At 40.2% G+C, this 19434-nt stretch overlaps 1 protein-coding gene and 1 pseudogene across 6 annotated transcripts in view; one reads left to right on the plus strand and one right to left on the minus strand.

Annotated features, from left to right (window-relative positions):
* SPIN1 (spindlin 1) overlaps window positions 1–19434 on the minus strand; it is a 94545-nt gene that overhangs the window by 54562 nt on the left and 20549 nt on the right. For 2 of the 6 annotated variants that reach the window (XM_045299267.1, XM_045299304.1), the window contains one exon: window positions 7823–7936. The exons of the other annotated variants lie outside the window; for them this stretch is intronic. The gene's annotated coding sequence lies outside the window, so the exon portion shown is untranslated. The remainder of the gene's footprint in view (window positions 1–7822; window positions 7937–19434) is intronic. 6 annotated transcript variants of the gene reach the window in all.
* Window positions 6466–7846, plus strand: LOC101652771 (annotated as a pseudogene).

The raw sequence follows: 19434 nt of genomic DNA on the forward strand, positions 1-19434 counted from the left end.
TCATACATCTTTCCTAATTTTAAACCATGCAGTAGTCCTTCTTTCCGTCCCCACAGCTGCCTACTGATGTGTGTACAGATTCTGCATGAACATAATAAAGTATTTTCGAATTCCCATTCTTCTCAAGACAGCCCATAGTGTTTGAGGGTCTCCAAAGTCAAATGCTTTGTCTAAGCCAATGAAACACAAATAAACATTTCTGGTATTCTCTGCCCTCAGCCAACATCTGCAATGATATCCCTTGTACCAAGGCTCTTCTGAATCCGGCCTGAACCTCAGGCAGCAACCTGTCTCTGTCAGCAGTCTCCAAAAACTGCTGCCACTGTTGTTGGATGATCTTTACCAAAATTTTACTTGCACGTGGTATCAATGGTAATTTGCACATCTATATACACCTATAAGGAAGACCATTTAATATAACTATTGTTCAAAATTAGCGTACCAACTAGTAATGCCAGAGATGAGTAGATTAAGTTTTTACCAACTTCTTCAATCTGAAATTAGTCAAACATGCAATATAAATTTATTGTTCCTTGCTGCTAACTAGAATGAGTAAGCTGGAAACAATAATAAACAGTTGGAAAATGATGAGAGTGGTATAAGAAATCATGCCAGCTATGAAACAAAATTTTGCCAAAGACTTCTGCACTGAAAAAACTTTTTTCAACAACATAACGGTAACTAACATGTAGGTCTATTAGATGGAATACACAAGAATCAAATCAATTACATCTGTAGGAAGCGTCAAAGGAGAAGCACAGTATCAGAAAAAGGCTAATGCCAATTGCAAAACAAACCATCAATTATTCATGTATGTAAGTTCACTTAAAGAAAACTAAAACAACCCAGAACAAAATCATACCCATGGTGAATGGGAGGGTGGGGCATGGAATGGAGACACAATGTCCATCTGTAGACAATTGGACATGCCCTCAAAGAAGGGTCACCGGGAAAAGATGAGCCACTCAGGGGGCAGTATGGCACCGATGAAACACAACTTTTCTCTAGTTCTTTGGTGCTTCCTTCACCCCACTATTATGACCTCAATTCTACCTTACAAACCGGACTAGACCAGAGCATGCACACTGCTAGAGATAAGAGCCCACAACACAGGGAATCCAGGATAGATAAACCCCTCAGGGCCAACAATGAGAGTAGAGGTACCAGTAGGATTAGGGGAGGAGAAGGGAAGAAAGGGGAAAAGGATCACAACGATCAATCTATAAACCCCTCTCAGGTGGACAAATAACGGAAAAGTGGATGAGGAGGATGGAGGACGATGTAAGATATGGAAATAATAATCTATAACTTATCAAGGGTTCATGAGGGAGGGCAGACAGAGGAGAGAGGGGGAAGAAGTGGGGAGCTGATATCAGGGGCTCAAGCGGGAAAAGAATGCTTTGAAAATTATGGTGGCATACATGCAAAGGTGCTTGACACATGGATGAATGTATGGATTGTGAAAAGAGATGTAAGTATGTAAAAAGAGAAAACAAAACCATGAGAGCCAAAGTATGGACTTGAGTATACAGCCCAGCCCACTGCCACCGAGTCCACTCTGATTCATACTGACCATAGTTAGTTTCCAAAGCTACAAATATTGACAGGCACAGATAGTCTCATCTGCTCCCACAAGGTGCTCGGGGGGTTCTGACCTGTTGGTTCAGCAAACCAATGCTTACCTGACAGCCCTATAAGGGCTCCTTGACCTTAAGTATACCCCACGTGAATTTCGAGACCAAAAATAGGTCTAACACAGTGAACATTGACTGCAAAAAACTGGGCTAGTTGTGGGAACATGTAAAAAGAATGTCGAAAGATCATTAAACAGGAAGGGGAAAAAAGGACTAACATCTATTGGATGAGACTATAACTTTCTCTTAAACATATAGTAGCTAAAACAAAAGGAAAAAACTGATGAAAGATTTCAAAAGGTGGCTAGAGAAAATAATGTAAAATATTATAATGAAATGTGTAACCTGGAATTCAGAAACATGCTTAGTATTTCTCAAGCTGAAAAGCTAAAGAACAAATTAAATCCTCAATATGAAATACTGAAGAAGTCTAATGGACAAGAAATTGAATGCCTCAGCAAACAGCAAAAGATAGAAAAAAATTAACGCAAGATTACTGTATCAAAAAGAAATGATTAAAAAACTGCAGCCAGCTGAGGTGCTTGCCGAGGGCAAAGGTAATACAGAATGGGTATTATAAGAAGGTAGTTCTACCTATCAGTTACAACTACATGATCAAATGCAAAAGCAAGGTTTGTGATTGTTACTGTATTTTCTTTATATGTGCTTATTGAGTATCTTTCCTTTGTTCATGTATATCAGATAAAATTGGACACAGTGTGTTTTCATTTATAACTATATGTTTGATGTTAAGGATAAATGCGATTTCATTCATGTCTGAAAATTATATATGGCTAAAGAATTGTGTAGAGGTGCCAAGTTGGCAAGGGGTGGATTGTAATAGGTTTGTTGTGCCAACATGGTCAATGAACACATGTGAGATTAATTGAAGGGCAGAGAGATAAATGGCTCGGCAAGCCTTGTCTCTCTCTCTCCTGTTTTTTGATCATTGGACCAGTGTCCAGCTGCCTTGCTTGTTCAGTTTGCAAGCTACACACCTGTGGGACATCTAACCTGTGGACTGTGTCGCTGTAACTTAAGGTTCCTTCAAGACCTGCTTCACCACACTACTGGAATGTACAGCTCTTAAGCTGGGAACTGTTGGACCTTGTCATCTGGCTGACTGTTGGTGACCTGCCTTGCTGTTTGCTGCCTGTGGCCAGATAGCCTGAATTGCTCTATGGAGGACTACCCGGCGGCCCTCAAGACTTGAAGAACTGCCAGTGTTACTAGCTATATCAAGGAAGTGAGTTGCACTGAGCCATTTGTACTGCTTTATAGATTAATTGTTTTTCTTATGTTATCTATCTCTATAAATACACATAAAATTTTTTTAAAAAGAAATGATTAACATACCACCATTTCAGGGGACAGTATATAAGCAAGTGAGGAGCCCTGATAGTACAGTGGTGATGCATTGGGCTGTGATCCCCAAGATCTGCAGTTTGAAACCAAGAGCCACTCCTTCTGAGAAAGATGGGGATTTCCACTCCCATTAAAGATTAATCTCAGAAAATCAACAGTGGGCCGTTCTAACCTATCCTATAGGATCACTATGAGTTGGCATTGGCTCTACGGCAGTGAGTTTGGTGTTTTATGTGAGCAAGTGCAGATAGGTTGTATTGAAAGATGTAGTACTGGTGGAAACACAAGGCTCCAAAAATTGTGTAGAATACCAGTTGAGATGCTGGAAAAGCTCACTAGCTTTTGCAAAGAAGTTTAGAAAATAGCTTCATGGCCAACTCAGGTGAAAAGATTCCATATTCATGCCCACTACAAAGAAGATGATCCAACACAATAAGGGAATTATCAAATTATATTAATATCACATGCAAGTAAATTATGCTGAAGATAATATAAAAACCATTCCAGTAATACATTGACATGGAACTGCTAGAAACTCAAGCTAGATTCATTAGAGGTATGGAAAGTAGGGTAACAATGCCCTTGCCAAATGAATCTTGGCTGAAAGCTGGGACTAGAAAGATGTGTTTTACTGACTATGCAAAAGCATTCAATCGTGGATTATATAACAAGCTACAGATAGCATTGCAAAAAATGGGTATTCCAGAACATTTCATTGAGCTCATGCAGAGATTATACATAGACCAAGTGGCCATAGTTCAAATACAAGTCATTACTGCATGGTTTAAAACCAGCAAAGGTGCATGTCAAGTGTTGTAAACCTTTCACAATACTTATTCAATCTGTGGGCTGAGCAAATAATCGGAGAAACTGGGATATAGGAAAAACATGGCATTAGAATTAGAGGATGGCCCATTAACAACCTCCAAATGCAGATGACACAACCTTGCTTGCTGAAAAAGAGACATGAAGCAACCACTGATGAGCATCAAAGAATACATCCTTCAGTGTTGCTTTGTCTCCCAGAGCGCACTACTTTTATTTCTCTGTCATCCTCGCACTTTCAGTGGAGTTTGGGAATTCACTGCAATGACAACACAGAACTTTCAGATGAGCCGCATGTTACAATTCGTGCAGTCTCTCTTCACCCTGTCTCTTGCCTTGCTCCAGCTATGTTACAAAACTCTTTCAGAACAGACAATAAATGTCCAAAGGGCTTGGGACTCTGCCATAAGCCTCAGCCTGAAGGCACTAAGCTCCAGCTGTTTGTCAGCAAACCCAGCTCCCTCAATTAAATGCCCACAGGAACCCCACTCTACATGTCAGCTTCCTACCAAAAGGCATTCAGCTTTGCTTTACTTGCTTTTGGGGTTGGGAAGTTCACCCGTGCATCTCATGCTTTGGCTCTTGGATCTGCTGCTGCTCATATGCCACCACTCTGTGTCTACTGGTCCAGCTGCCTACTGGACCTAGAAGATTCAATGCACAAGGGAGCTCAGGGTCCAAAGGGCATACTCCACTCCGAGATAGTCTCTCTTGCTGGTGAGGTGCCTGTCCCCTTTCCTGTTTTTGAGATGGTTCCTTTTAGACCAACCAGGATGAGAACCACATTTCACTATTAACAATCACTCACTGCTGAATCATACAATCCAATCAATATCTTCCCCCACCTTTTTACCAAGAATCATCAGGAAAACAAAGGTCATTTAGTGGAGCTAACAAAAGCTATGGCTAGAAAAAGCCGTATTCAACAATTCACTACACTGCCAAGTACAGATTACACCTCAACATAAACAAAACTTCTCACAGTACACCAAAAAACCACATCATGTTAAACAAGAGAAAAGGTTGAAGTTGTCAAAGATTCATTTTATTTGCAGCCACAACCAATGGCCATGAAATCAACAATGAAGGGGTCAAAAGACCTACTGAATTGGGCACATCTGTGGCAAAAGATTTTTAAAGTGTTAAAAAGCAAGGACATCACTTTGAGGACTGGGATGTACCTGACCCAAGCCAACGTATTTTAATTACCTCAGGCATACAAAAACTGACAATTAAGTGGAAGACTGATGAAGAACTGATGCCTATGGATTGTGGTATTGAAAAATACTGAATACAACACAGACTGTCAAAAAAGAACAAAAATCTGTCTTGGAAGAAATACAGTACATCCAGAATGCTCCTTAAAAGGGGGATGGAGTGGTTTCATCTAAGGACTTTGGACATGTTATCAGGAATGACCAGCCCCAGAAGAAACACATCATGTATGATAGAGGGAAAACAAAAAAAAGGAAGACCCTCAAGAACACAAATTGACTCAATGGCTTCAACAATGGCCTCAAACATATCAATGCTTGGCAAAGTACAAGGAAGTGTTTTGTTCTGTTGTACATAGAGCTATAATGAGCTAGAACTGATTCAAGGACACCTAACACCCTACGTTTGCTATTATATAATCTAACCATGATCTAAATCTAAAACCGTGAACTTAGAAATTCAAAATTCTTTAATGATCTCAAAGGAGTTAAGAATATTCTTAAACTAATAGAAAACTTAACATTTACTGAGCACTCACTATGAGTCATATCACTGTAAGTGCTTATTAACTCATTTACGCCTCAGAAACATAGTATGAGGAAGCTACATGCTATTCCTTAATGTTTTAGAAATTAAAAACACTGCATAGGAAATTAATTTACTCAAGCAAAAATAAACAGATTCTTCCTCTAAAGCAGTGGTTCTCAACATTCCTAATGAATGTCACGACCGTTTAATACAGTTCCTCATGTTGTGGTGACCCCCCCAACCATAAAATTATTTTCGTTGCTACTTCATAACTGTAATTTTGCTGTTATGAATCGTAATGTAAATATGATATTTACACAGTACATGTAGCTGCTGTCTACACATGACTGGTCCACATAAGTACATTATGGCGCCAACCCCTTCACATACACCTGTATTTGTGCGGGGTGTATGTGATGGGGTTGGCCCAATGATGTCATCACACCGGGTACTCCTATGTGGGAGGATCTGCATGTGGGAGGACCCACCTGGAGATCCTCATAGAGGAGCGGTGTCTCGGTTCCTAAGACCATCGGGAATATGTGTTTTCTGATGGTCTCAGGTGACCCCTGTGAACAGGTCGTTCGACCCCCAAAGGGGTCACAACCCATAGGTTGAGAATCGCTAAAGAAATAAAGCCGGCCCCCCGCCTGGGCGGCCAGGGAAGCCAGGCGTATCTCTCCCAAGCGCCTTTGTTCGCTGCGGCCTGCTGGCAAGGGCACAGCATAGTGGGGAGCCAGAGGCCAAGCCATGGTCCAGGATCCAGCTGGCACCTGAGTATTCTCTTCTCACTGGTAAGACTTCCTCCGGAGTTTTCACTGCATCCTGTATGTGGCCTGCTGCACAGTATGTGATGGTAGCTCTCCACTGGAGTTTCTGACGGAGCCAGGCAGGGCGGATGCATGAGGCTGATTGCCGAACTCAAGGAAGGACATCAGTGTGGAGGAACCTGGATGTGCCCGTGACTAGGCTCCACGCCGTGTTCCCTAACGTGTGAATTAAGACACTCCTTTTCCCATGTTAATGATCAGTTTGTATTACCATGCACATCTGTTCAAAAGAACGCCCAGCTCTGTGGTCTGAGAGAGGCAGGTGCCCCTGTAAAACTGGTCCTAAGTAAGAGGAGACCCAAACGGACTCCAGGATATTTGCTAGTAACAGGAGAGTCAAAAAATGGCAGTTTGTTCAGATATTTGCCACTTGTTTTATACTAAGCCTCATGGTTTATTGGAGCCCATTTGATAATCCCGTCGTGAGCCACATGAAGTCCTACTCGTACAGATTACCTCTTCAATGGTTAAGACTTTGTTACCAACTCCCTGTCTGTGAACCGCAGCTCGGAGGACGCCCGTGGCTTCCAGTACTTGATTAACCCCGAGGACAAGTGTCAGGGCCAGGACATCCTCCTCTGGCTGTTTGTTAAGACAGCGCCCGAGAACTATAAACGCCGCTCTGTGATCAGGAAAACATGGGGCAATGAGGAGTATGTTCGGTCTCAGCTGAATGCCAACATCAAAACTCTGTTTGCTCTGGGGACACCCCCTAATCCGCTGGAGAACGACGAACTGCAAAGAAAACTGATTTGGGAAGATAAACTATACAATGATCTCTCATCCAGCAAGACTTTGCCGATTCCTTCCACAACCTGATGGGAAGTTACTTCTGCAGTTCAGATGGGCAAACACATTCTGTCCGCAGGCCAGATTCTTTATGACTGCTAATGATGACATATTTATCCACATACCAAATGTGATTGAGTACCTTCAGGGGTTAGCCCAAATTGGTGTACAAAACTTTTGGATTGGTCGTGTCCATCGAGGTGCCCCTCCCATCTGAGACAAAAGGAGCAAATACTATGTCTCCTGTGAAATGTACCAGTGGCCGGCCTACTCTGACTACACGTCTGGTGCTGCCTATGTGATCTCCAGGGACGTGGCCACCAGAGTCTATGAGGCTTCGCTGACCCTCAACTCGAGTATATATAAAGATGGTGTGTTCATGGGCCTCTGTGCCAATAAAATGGGATCGCACCCCAATACCATGTGTTCTTTTCTGGGGAAGGGAAAATTCCCTATCACCCGTGCATATAAGATAAAACGATGACATCCCACCAACACATACAAGACCTCCAGAACCTTTGGAGGGATGCCACAGACCCTACAGTCAAGACGATTTCAAAGGGTTTCTTTGGTGAACTATACTGTCGAGTCATTAAGATCGCTCTCCTTTGAAAATTGCGATATATGAACACTTACCCTTGCAGCGCTGCATTCGTCTAACGGTACTTGAACGTGGTCTGTTTTCACTGTCACTGAGCCAAACCCGATGGGAACACTTGGAAATGTGTGTCTATGCCTGAAGTAAGATGCCTATGGAAGACAACAAAATATTTTGAAAGCCTTGTCGCTCAGAATGTTTCTTTGATTCTAGGAGCCAGTCCATGTAACTTTCTTACTTTGTGGCCTAGATTCATTCCAAGGAGTTTGTATTTCGAAAAGGTTTATAATTTTCATGAAAGCAACAATAAAGGGATGTTCCGGTCCTCACTTAATGCCAAGGAGCACTTGTAGTGTTAGACAGCTGTGTTGGAGAAATACCAGGTGGAATGATAGTGTAGTACATTTCAGAGATACGATGTGTTGCTGGACCAGGTATGCAAGCTAACTTCTATTAAAGGGCGCTGGGCATAGGAGTGTTAGCATGGGAGAAAGTACATGAAGAATCTGCTAAAAGAAAAACTCTTATTATTAAGAGGAGATTCAGAAATGTGTATGCATTTTATTACCAACAGCCAAGTCATTTATATTGTCACATCCATGTAGCTCTCGTACCGAGATAGTGTTGGAGTTGTTGACATTTGCATGTTTTCTTTTTTTCAAAGTTCAGTGGCAAATGTCATTAACTCTGCCTTAATTGGGTGTCTGTATGGCTTTTTTTTTTATATTAGAAGATGACACAGAATTTGATGGTTTGTTGCCTATAACACCCTTCCCTTGGGAGAAATCAGTGTTAATTAAGATAAGTTGATTTTAACTTAGTGCATTTTTTTTGGGTGGGTTGTCTTTTCTCTTTTTTTTTTTTTTTAATCGTTTTACTAGGGGCTCATACAACTCTTATCACAAGCCATACATACATCAATTGTGTAAAGCACATTTGTACATTCATTGCCCTCGTCATTCTCAAAACATTTGCTCCCCAATTAAGCCCCCAGCATCAGGTCCTCATTTTTTCCCCTCCCTCCCCTCTCCCCGCTAACTTAGTGCATTTTCAACTGGTTTTTAAATGTCCAAAATTGGTCCATGTTTAAGGCAATTATTTTCAGTTCAGTTTGCATATTAGAAATATGATCATGGAAAAGGCTTTGAAAGAAAAGACCACATTAAAAACTGCTTTTCTACATCATAAGAGAGAAAAATTCTTTGTGCCTAAATCATTGTAAGGATTACTAACAGTAGCTCACCCATCCCCAGCAAGGCGTCATAAACTATAATACTTTGCTCCAGGTTCAGATTTTTTTCACTGAGAGCATTAAGTTCAAATTCAAAGCCACAGTGTCTTTCTAAGAGCCACCCTTTCCTCAAAATAACCATAATAGGGGACCTTCAACTTTCAAATATTTTCGAGGAGGAAGTAGAATGCTAAGGGAGACAAGAGTCCCCAGAGTGAGACCCTTGGTGTTTGTCAAGCGACAGACCCGCACACTCCCAAGAGAGGGGGCTGGGGTCTAATGAGTAAGTCATGCCTGATAAAAACATGGTCCAGGTGCAAAGAACCCTGCCTCCCTGTCAGAAAGAATTGCTGTTTGGAGGGCGGGAGAAAGGCCGTCTGGTTCCCTGTGGAAAGGGGACTGTGCCGCAGAACGGCCTGCTGGAAAAGCTAAGCTCCCTGTTTCCTAAGATGGTGTCCGAAGCAGGCAAAACCCAATGGAACGCTCAGTCTTCCCAGCCGGGACATGACATTTACAATCGAGTGGGCAGGTTTTCCACATTTACAAACTTTTTTTTTTGGAGGGGGGGGTGTAATTGTTATTAATTTAATTTTGATTTTGGAAAATGAGGCTTGTTGACGTTGTTCAGGTCCTTTAGTATGGTTTTACCAGTGCCAGAGCGACAGTGGCAAACGCGGCACGTGGTAGTCACTTTCAAGCGGGAGTTCAGGAAGTCTTGAGCATTGCCATTCAAAATGTTGGGGCCTGTTTTAAAAACTATAGAGAAACAAAGGACATCCTTGTCGAGGCGCATCCTAAATCAATTTTTCCTGGTCGATCCTCTAGAGTCTTGGTGGTACAATTTTAATAGCTGAACTGCTTAACCCAAAGGTCAGCTGTTTGAGCCTCCTCCCAGCCACTCCATGGGAGAAGTATATAGCTGTGCGCTCCTGCGAAAATCTAAAACCTTGGAAACCCATGGGGCAGCTCTTCTCTGTCTTCTCTGGTCACTGTGAATCACATGGACTGAATGGCATTGGGTGTACATGTAGTTGATCCGTAAGGAACCCTTTTCCTTGCCATAGCTACCCTGTATGTCTATGCTGGTGACTCTTTAAAATTGCCGATGGTGGAAAACATCCCGTGTTTGCGTAGCTGTGGAGATTATCCTGTTTACAACTGAGCTTTCATGAAACAATCATTTATTTGCTGAAAGCAATCTCCTAAACTGTGTTCACTTTTAATTTTTTGCTTAGACTAGAATGTAACAGGTTTAACTGTGAAGGAATATGAAGGCGCTTCCTTTTCTTTTAAGAGGAAGATGCTGGATGCTTCCTTAACTAGACTTAAAAATACTGAAGAGTATTATCAATGAAAGGATTCTAACCTTTTAAAAAGGAAAGGAAAAATAAAATCACTTTAGTGCTCCAATGAAGGCCTGTCTTAAAATGTCAACGAGGAGAAAAATGAATGAATCAAACGACCAGCCTGGATGTTCACTTGGATAGATGGTAGATGTCCAGAATGTTATTGCTAAAAACATTTTACCTCTGGGTTGGTTTATAACTTCTTTTCCCCATTACTAATTTTATACATATACAAAAAAGTTAAATATTTATATTTGGAATTCTGCTGCAGTATGGCAAAAGATTATGGGGATATAAAAAAATATTTGAAAAAAAAATGATTTCCAATAAATGACTTAAACATGGAGGGGGGGGTGGAAGAAAGCCAAAAAAAATTTAAAAGTCCAAACCAAACCCACTACCATCAGGTAAATTCCAACTTATAACAACCCTACATAGTACAGGGTAGAACTGGCCCCTGTGGGTTTCTCCAAGACAAACTCTTTTCAGGAGCAGAAAACCTTGCCTTTCTCGGAAGTAGTTTCAACTGCTGATCTTGTGATTAGCAGCCCAACCAGGACTCCTACTAAAGAAATAAGGTCCCACAAAAATCAATAGTAACATATTCTATTTCCAGCAAGGTAGGAAATTAGTATCTTAATATTGCATCAGATATAAAAGCAGTACTATCCACACATGAGAAGCTGCAGAATCAAAGTATTTTTTCCCAGTTACTTTCATTAAAATACATTTTCTGAAACTGTTTAAGGAAAATTACTAAATTTCTAAATTTAAACATCTGTGTTTCTAATGGAAAAATATGTTAATGGACAAGTATATCCAATCAAAGCTGAAATTTGGGTTCTCAAATATCACATAATAATTGTTATGCAATGGCAATATTGTAGTTACAAAGGAAATTCTCATTTTAAGAAGTGTCATGATATCTATACTAATTTTAAATGGTTCAACAACAAAAATTTGTATGGCAGAGTGTCAGCAATGAAATCTGGATGAAGGGTATACAAGCGGTCACTAAGCTACACTTTTAACTTTTCCTCTAAGTAAAATAATTCTTTTAAAAGTTTGATAGAAGGGAAAAAAGTTTGACAGGGAAAAGCCATCAGGACAAGGAGTTTACTGAGTTTATTTTTATCTCTGAAAAGGGGGCAGATAGGTCAAATACGTTTGGGAACCTATGGCTTTGTTCAACGTTTCTAAGTTTACAAATTTTCACAATAAAAAATGTGGGAATTTTGGGTTTTTTAAAGGGTGTTTTTCTTTTTTAGGGGTTGCTGGAAAGAAAACTTAGAATCTTCCTACATACCTCAAATAATTTGTTAGGAATTACAATTAGAAAGGTTCCAAAAGTAAGAGTAAGACACAGACCATGCAACAAAGCCCACATGGAACAACTTATCAGCCTGTGATCACGAGGTGTCGAACAGATCACTGAAGACAAATGGGTGCATAAGCAAATGTGGTGAAGAAAGCTGATGGTGCCCGGCTATCAAAAAGTATAGCGTCTGGGGTCTTAAAGGCTTGAAGGTAATCAAGCGGCCATCAAGCTCAGAAGCAACAAAGCCCACATGGAAGAAGCACACCAGCCTATGCAACCACAAGGTGTCGAAGGATCAGGTATAAGGCATCATCAGAACAAAAAATCTTACCATAGTGAATGATGGCGGGAGTGCGGAGTGGAGATCCAAAGCCCATTAGTAGGCCACTGGAGATCCCCTTGCAGAGGGGTCTTGGGGAGGAGACGAGCCAGTCAGGGTGTGATGTAGCAACGACAAAAAATACAACTTTCCTCTAGTTCCTAAATGTTTCCTCCCCGCTCCCACTATCATGATCCGAATTCTACCTTGCAAGTCTGGCTAGACCAGAGGATGTACACTGGTACAGATAGGAACTGGAAATACAGGGAATCCAGGGCGGATGAGCCCTACAGGACCAGTGGTGTGAGTGGTGATACAGGGAGGGTAGAGGGAGAGTGGGTAGGAAAGAGGGAACCGATTACAAGGAACTATATGTGACCTCCTCCCTGGGGACAGACAACCGAAAAGTGGGTGAAGGGAGACATTGGACAGGGCAAGATATGACAAAATACCCATTTATAAACTATCAAGGGCTCATGAGGGAGGGGGAGCGGGGAGGGAGGGGAAAAATGAGGACCTAATGTCGGGGGTTTAAGTGGAGAGAAAATGTTTTGAGAATGATGTACAAATGCGCTTTACACAATTGATGTATGTATGGATTGCGATAACAGTTGTATGAGCCCCTAATAAAATGTTTCAAAAAAAAAAAAAAGACACAGACCATGTTCTAGAGGCCTTGGGTACCTTTGACTAAAACCTCAAAGATTAAAATGAAGTTCCCAATTCTATTAATGTATTCTAATTATACAGTATCTAGCAATTTACAGATGCTGGCTATGCTTTCTGATACAAAAAGGCATCAAAAAGCTCATGGAAAAGCAAAATAATTGAATTTGTCCATGAACTTCTTGGCCATCCTTCTTTATACATACCAAGTGAATATTCTGATGGCCAATGAGTCCTCATTCTCTCATTTCAATATAAATGAAATTATTAAAAACTCTCTTTAGTTTTCCTATTTTCCATCTTCCCTAATCTCTAAAACAGCATTCCTGCCATTATTCTATTAATAGTACGTCTAACTTTCACAACAATGGAAAAAATAGCTCTTTTTATGCCCCTGCTTTGTTGCGGACCTTAAAATACCATTTAAGCTCATCAACTACTTTAAAATATGTTCATTATTAAATCTTCTGCTAAAATAAAGCTAAAACTACAATTTTTTTTCATCTACAGAGGAGAATACACAAGATCTCTGAAGTGGTGGAGACCAGCAAGATCAGAGGCACCAAAGATTGTGACCCAGAGAGTAAGAGGAAGATGGTACCTTGGCCCCATCTGGCCCAGGACTATGGAACAGTTGAGACAGAGCAACAGGCAAGCGGGCTTCCTGGCTAATGGAGGCAAAGGTCAAGGAACCATGTGGCTTAGAGATTAAGAACCTGAGAGACTTAGCTGCTGGATAAGACAGTGGCTGTATCCTTAATACTGGCCTGACTTGTGGTACTGACTTCCCTAATAAAATCTCCTTATCCATGAGTGAGTATTGCCTATGAGTTCTGTATGGCCATTACAACTAATTACCAAACCCAGCATAGATACAGTGGCATGGGAGGAATGGTTAATGACAGACAGATAAAGAAAGATGAAGCATGAAGGTAGGCCTGACCCCTGTCATGTGGCAAAAAGGAAGCCAAGAGGTCAGCTATGTCCACCTTCCACTGCTCTTTACTACAACTAGTCAACCAACTATGAGAACAGAATGGTGACCCAACACTCCTGATGCTTATATTCTTTATCAACATTTATATGTTATATCAAAATGTAAAAAGGAGATATGTCAAAGAAAAGACCACAATTTATTATTTTATTAAGCATAGAAAACCTTCATCTTGGTATTTTAGAAACAATACTGGTTATTAATATTTTAAATATAGTCTTGTCACATTCATGATGGTTTCCAAAATAGTTAATAAATATGCCAGTATAACTGGCTTCCTTTTGATTCTACATATTTTATTGTGCTCAAAAACCTATTCACATGTCTCACTCGATTGCTACAAAGTTTCACAGATAAGAATCAGCAAAAAGCTGATTCGCAGTAGGCAGAGATTAATCATATCCCACCAGTGCTTAGTCTGGCCTATCTACCTAAAGCAGCAGTTCTTCAACTGTGGGTCGTCACAACCCCTTTGGGGGTTGAATGACCTTTTCACAGGGGTCACCCAATTCATAACAGTAGCAAAATTAGTTATGAAGTAAATGAAAAAAATTTTATGGTTGGGGGTCACCAAACATGAGAAACTGTATTAAAGGGTGGTGGCATTAGAAGGGTTGAGAACCACTGACCTAAAGAGTGAAGAACACTGTTAACTCAGAACTTACCAAAGACATAATACAGCTGACCCTCGAACAACGCAGGTAAAAGGCACTGTCATAACTAAGAAGCCATATTAATAACAGTCGATGAATGCTTATTTTGCATAATGCATGTATTAAATGAAAGGAATTCTGTTGACACTGAGAAGCAGCTCTGGTGGCATAGGGGTTATGAACTGGGCTGGTAACCACAAGGTCAGCAGTTTGAAACCACTAGACGTTCCTCAGAAGAGTTTGTTTTCAGAAAGCCACAGGGGCACTTCTACCCTGACTCTATAGGGTCACTATGAGTCAATTAACTGGCTGGCACCGAGTTTGGAGTTTGCTTTGGTAGCACTGAAAGGGAACCATTGGACTATAACCACAAGGTCAAGGTTCAAATCCACCAGTCACTCCTAGGGAAGACAAATGAAACCATTTTCTCCTATAAACATTTATGGCCTCAGAAACCCTATATAGGGTCACAATGAGTCAGAATAAATTCAATGGCCATGGGTTTTGGTCTCACCACCAAGTTGATTTCAATTCAGCGACCCTATAGGACAGGGTAGAATTGCCCTTGTGGGTTTCTGAGACTTTTAACTTTTTTATGGGGAATAGAAAGCCTTGACTTTCTCCCAAGGAGCAACTGGTGGCTTCAAATTACTGATCTTGTAGTTGGCAGCCCTAGTGGGCTGCTAGCCACAAGGTAAGCAGTTCCAAGTCGCCAGCTGCTCCCCAGGAGTTACAGCCTTAGAAACTCATAGGAGCAGCTACACCTTGTCCTATACATAGGGTCCTTAGCAGCATTCATTTTCTCTTGAAATGACAGGTAACTGTTGCAAAAGCAATTCAACTTCCTCTTATGTCACGACTTTTCTCTGCTACATAAAGGCACTTCAAGGAGCACTACTGGCATTTGGTATCGGCTTCAAAGTTAGTTATTCAAGGTTACTAGTACTGCACTAAACCAGGTTAAAAAAAATACACCAGATTGAGATACACAATTTACTGGAGAGACAAGCTACTCACAAAGAGATGATTAGTGTCACATGGCACTAAAAAAATAAACAAACAAACAAACATATATATAAGGATCTGTACAGTTCAATCCTGTTTTTGAAGGGCAAACTGATTTAAGTACTGGTTTTAGTACAGTAAAGGGATTTCAGTCAGGCTCACCTTAAGGGAGAAGGAAAAAAATGTGTGAGAGATGTCTGGGAAGGTTCCCAGTAAAGAGTTGACAAGAAGCTTCTGTATCTCAGAGAGCTTGTCCCACTCCCTTCACTACCAGAAACTTGTCTGAGCCTGTGTGGTTCAGGTTTTTAATTACCAGTCCTGCACAATAGGCTAGACTAGACCATGTTGCCTAATGCTAACTGATACCAGCTGTCCAGATAGACTTTTCAGGTTTCAATAGTCCCCACTGAACAGCACATACTCTCGGCGTATGTCCTCAAAAGTCCCAGATCAAGGCACCTCAATTATTCCAAAGGTTATTTCCCTGCAGCCAAGGAAAAAGACCACCTTCTCAAAAAAATCAAACTCACTTCCATCAAATTGATTCTGGCTTATAGTGACCCTACAGGACAAAGTAGAACTGTCCATGTAGGTTTCCAAGACTACATTTTTACAGAAATAGAACATCTCATTTTTCTCCCGCGAGTGGTTTTAAACTGCTGACTTTATGGTTAGCAACCCAACACTTAGGGCAACAAGGCTTCTAAGGCCAAATTACATCCTTTACTTCTCAGCTGCCTAAAGGTCCTTAGCACATACACCTCCAAAAAGCACCAGACATTCATGTCTTTGTATTTATGAAGGCCACCTGCAAACATCAATGTAAAAAAGGGCCAACTCCTCATAATATAGACTAGTAATTTAGGTACCTATATACTCAAGTATAAACTGACCCACATATCAGCTGAGGCACCTAATTTTACCACAAAAACTACATTAAAAATGTGCTGAAAAAACTTGGCTTATACTCAAGTTTATATGGTAAGTCTCCTAGAAAGCAAACTAGAATTTAGAAGAACATCACACATAAGCTATTAGGAATCAGGCCAATTGGCCAATTCCAGGTTTGGGGCATGAAATATACAACAAAGTTCAAAAGCCAAAGGCACTGCCATCAAGTCTATTCCAATGCGACCCTATGTAGTGTTTTAAGGTTGTAAATCTTAATGAACGAATACAGAAAACAAAGCAGAACACTAATAACTATCAAATAATCAAATAGATAAATCAAAAGCAGAAACATAATAACTGAACTCCATGGGAAGAATTAGCAGGCTAAGCTTGTTTAAAATGTTTGTGAACCAGAAGAAATCACTCAGAAAATACCCAGAAAGTGGATGAGAAAGTAAGAGACGAAGAAGGCTTAAATTAACATTTAAATAGAGAAAAAGGATACGGAGCAGCAGAAATCCTAGAGAAAAAAACTGAGCTTTTCAGAACTAAATCACAGATTCAATAAAACCTATAATGTCAATCAGTAAACATGTAAGATATTTTATTAAAATAAAGAATGCATAAAGTGAGGGTAAGCTAAAAGCATTACCCCAAAATCATAGAAACCTTTATTAAAACACACACATCAAAATGTGAAGCTATTGTTTTTTACCATATACTCTAGAATTACACACTTCTAAAGACTATTTTTATCAAAGTCTTCCCTATGGAATTGTTATCTTCTATTTACATTACCAAACGGCAGTTTCCCAAGGAACTCAAATCTTGTTTCTTTTCAATATTATTTAAGCTTGGACAAAGGCCAGATGGGAAATAAAACTTTGGCACAACGTTCCTGACCTGTTCCTCACCATTACATTTCCCCCACCCCCACCATTGAAACACCTGCCTAATAAAGCCCTTGCAGTTCTCTTTAGTCTTTACAGAAAATCAGACTAGTTCTTTGAGATTTAAAAAAAAAAAAGGGGGGGGGGGCATATCCTTCTTGGCTAACTTTTCTGCTTTGAATTTAACTGGCCCAGTAGATCCTGGAAGGACTGCTTCATTTGAACTTTTATGACGGCACCCTAATGAGACTAAGAAGTGTGTTCCTGAGAGAACTTGTCTGCAGCCTCACATTGAATGCAAAGACATTATTTAAATACATTTTGTTTGGAATAAGCCCATCCATGTATGAACCGGAACCCTAGTAGCAATATGTTCTGACTTACCCTCTTAATGTTTACAATTTGTATCATGTACTTTACTGTTATTACACAGTAATTATACAGTGGCCTGGCCTGTTCATACTTTTATCTACTCATCAATCAATGTTACTTTAATTAGTATTGTTTTTAAAAATCATGTCTCTTGGAAGAGAAAGTTCAGATCTAAAATATTAATGCTCTTTTCTGACTGCATGTCAGTACTCTCACTCTGGAACACGTTACTGGATGTCTTTGGTCATTATGTGTGACTACTGGGGCTGATCACTCTTTCCTGTGCTGTTCCAACTGGTACTAGTCCTAGGACTTCTTGGCTGGTGTAGTTAGATTAATTAACACTCCGCTCAAAGATGTTCAAATCCTTATCTCTGGAATTTATGATTATGTAACCTTATATGGTAAAGGGACTTAGCAGATCTGAGTCAGTGAAGGATCTTGAAATTAGATGATCCTGAATTAACTTGCTGTCCACTGATGGCAGAAACATGTTTCATTTGGACTAAGTCCATGCATGTATGAACTAGAACCACAGTAGCAACACTTTGGCTTACCTTTGTATATATTATGATCCAGAGAACAAAATCCAACCAGCAGTAAAATTACTAGTGTTTCAAATTCTGTAGAGTAAAAGCCACTCTCCAAAACTATTCCACCAAATTATAGTCTCATCAGTGATATTTTTTAAGGCTCTGTAATTTTAGGGGAACATTACTTCATGGAAAAGAATCTTGGTGCCTCAGCGGTTAAGGCATTTGGCTGCTTCAAACAAACCAGCTGCTCTATCAGAGAAAGATGTAGCAGTCTGCCCTGTAAAGATTTACAGCCTTAAAGACCCTATGCAGGCAAGACTATGCTGTCTTATAAGTTCACCAAGAGTCAGAATTTAATTACCTATATACTCGTGTATAAATCAAGTTTTTCAGCACATTTTTTATGCAGTTTTTGTGGTAAAATTAGCTGCCTCGGCTGATATTCAGGTCGGCTTATACTCAAGTATATATGGTAAGAGCAGGAAATTTGGTTTTGACGTACTTTATCCACTAATTTTTTTGTGGTAAAACATACTTATGAAAATTTGCCTCTTGAAAAAAAATAATAAAATAAAAATTTTTTTAAATTGCCTCTTGATAGATATAATTCAATGGCATTACTTAATCCAGTTCCATCACCAAGATCTGTTTCCAAAACCTTTTCATCAGGCCAAACCGGAACTCTTTATCCACTAAGCAGTTAGTCCCCATTCCATCATCTCCCCGGCACCTGGTAACCACTTTTGTCTCTATGTACTAAACATTCTATATACCCCATGTAAGTAGGATCTTATAATATTTATCTTTCTGTACCAGACTTATTTAATTATGCTTCCAAGATTCATCTATGCTGTGGCATGCACTAAAACTCATTTATGATTTAATAATATTTCATTGGTATGTATATACCAAAAGAGTCCTGGTGGCTTCGTGGCTACACATCGGGCTTTAATAATATTTCATTGGTATGTATACAGTATACCAAAAGCGTCCTGGTGGCTTCGTGGCTACACATTGGGCTGTGATGCACAAGATCAGCAGTGTAAAACCATTGGCAGCTCCTTGGGAGAAAGATGGAACTTCTACTCCCATAAAAAGTTAGGTCTTAGAAACTCACACGGGCAGTTCTATCCTGTTCTATATAGCCACTATGAGTCAACATCACCTCCATGGTAGTGAGCTGCATATATATATTTTTTAATTCATAAATCATTTTATTGGGGGCTCTTACAGATGTTATAAGCCATACATCAATTGTATCAAATACATGTGTACACGTCGCCATCATCATTTTCAAAATATTTCCTTTCTGCTTGAGCCCTTATCAGCTCTTTTCCTCCTCCCTCCCCCACACATCCACCCTCATGAATCCCTGATGAATTATAAATTATTACTTTCATTTCTTACGCCGTCCGCTGTCTCCCTTCAC

The sequence above is a fragment of the Echinops telfairi genome, unplaced genomic scaffold, assembly GCF_000313985.2.
Source record: "Echinops telfairi isolate 266 unplaced genomic scaffold, ASM31398v2 ScPeMD7_1;HRSCAF=3_0, whole genome shotgun sequence".
Taxonomy (NCBI): domain Eukaryota; kingdom Metazoa; phylum Chordata; class Mammalia; order Afrosoricida; family Tenrecidae; genus Echinops; species Echinops telfairi.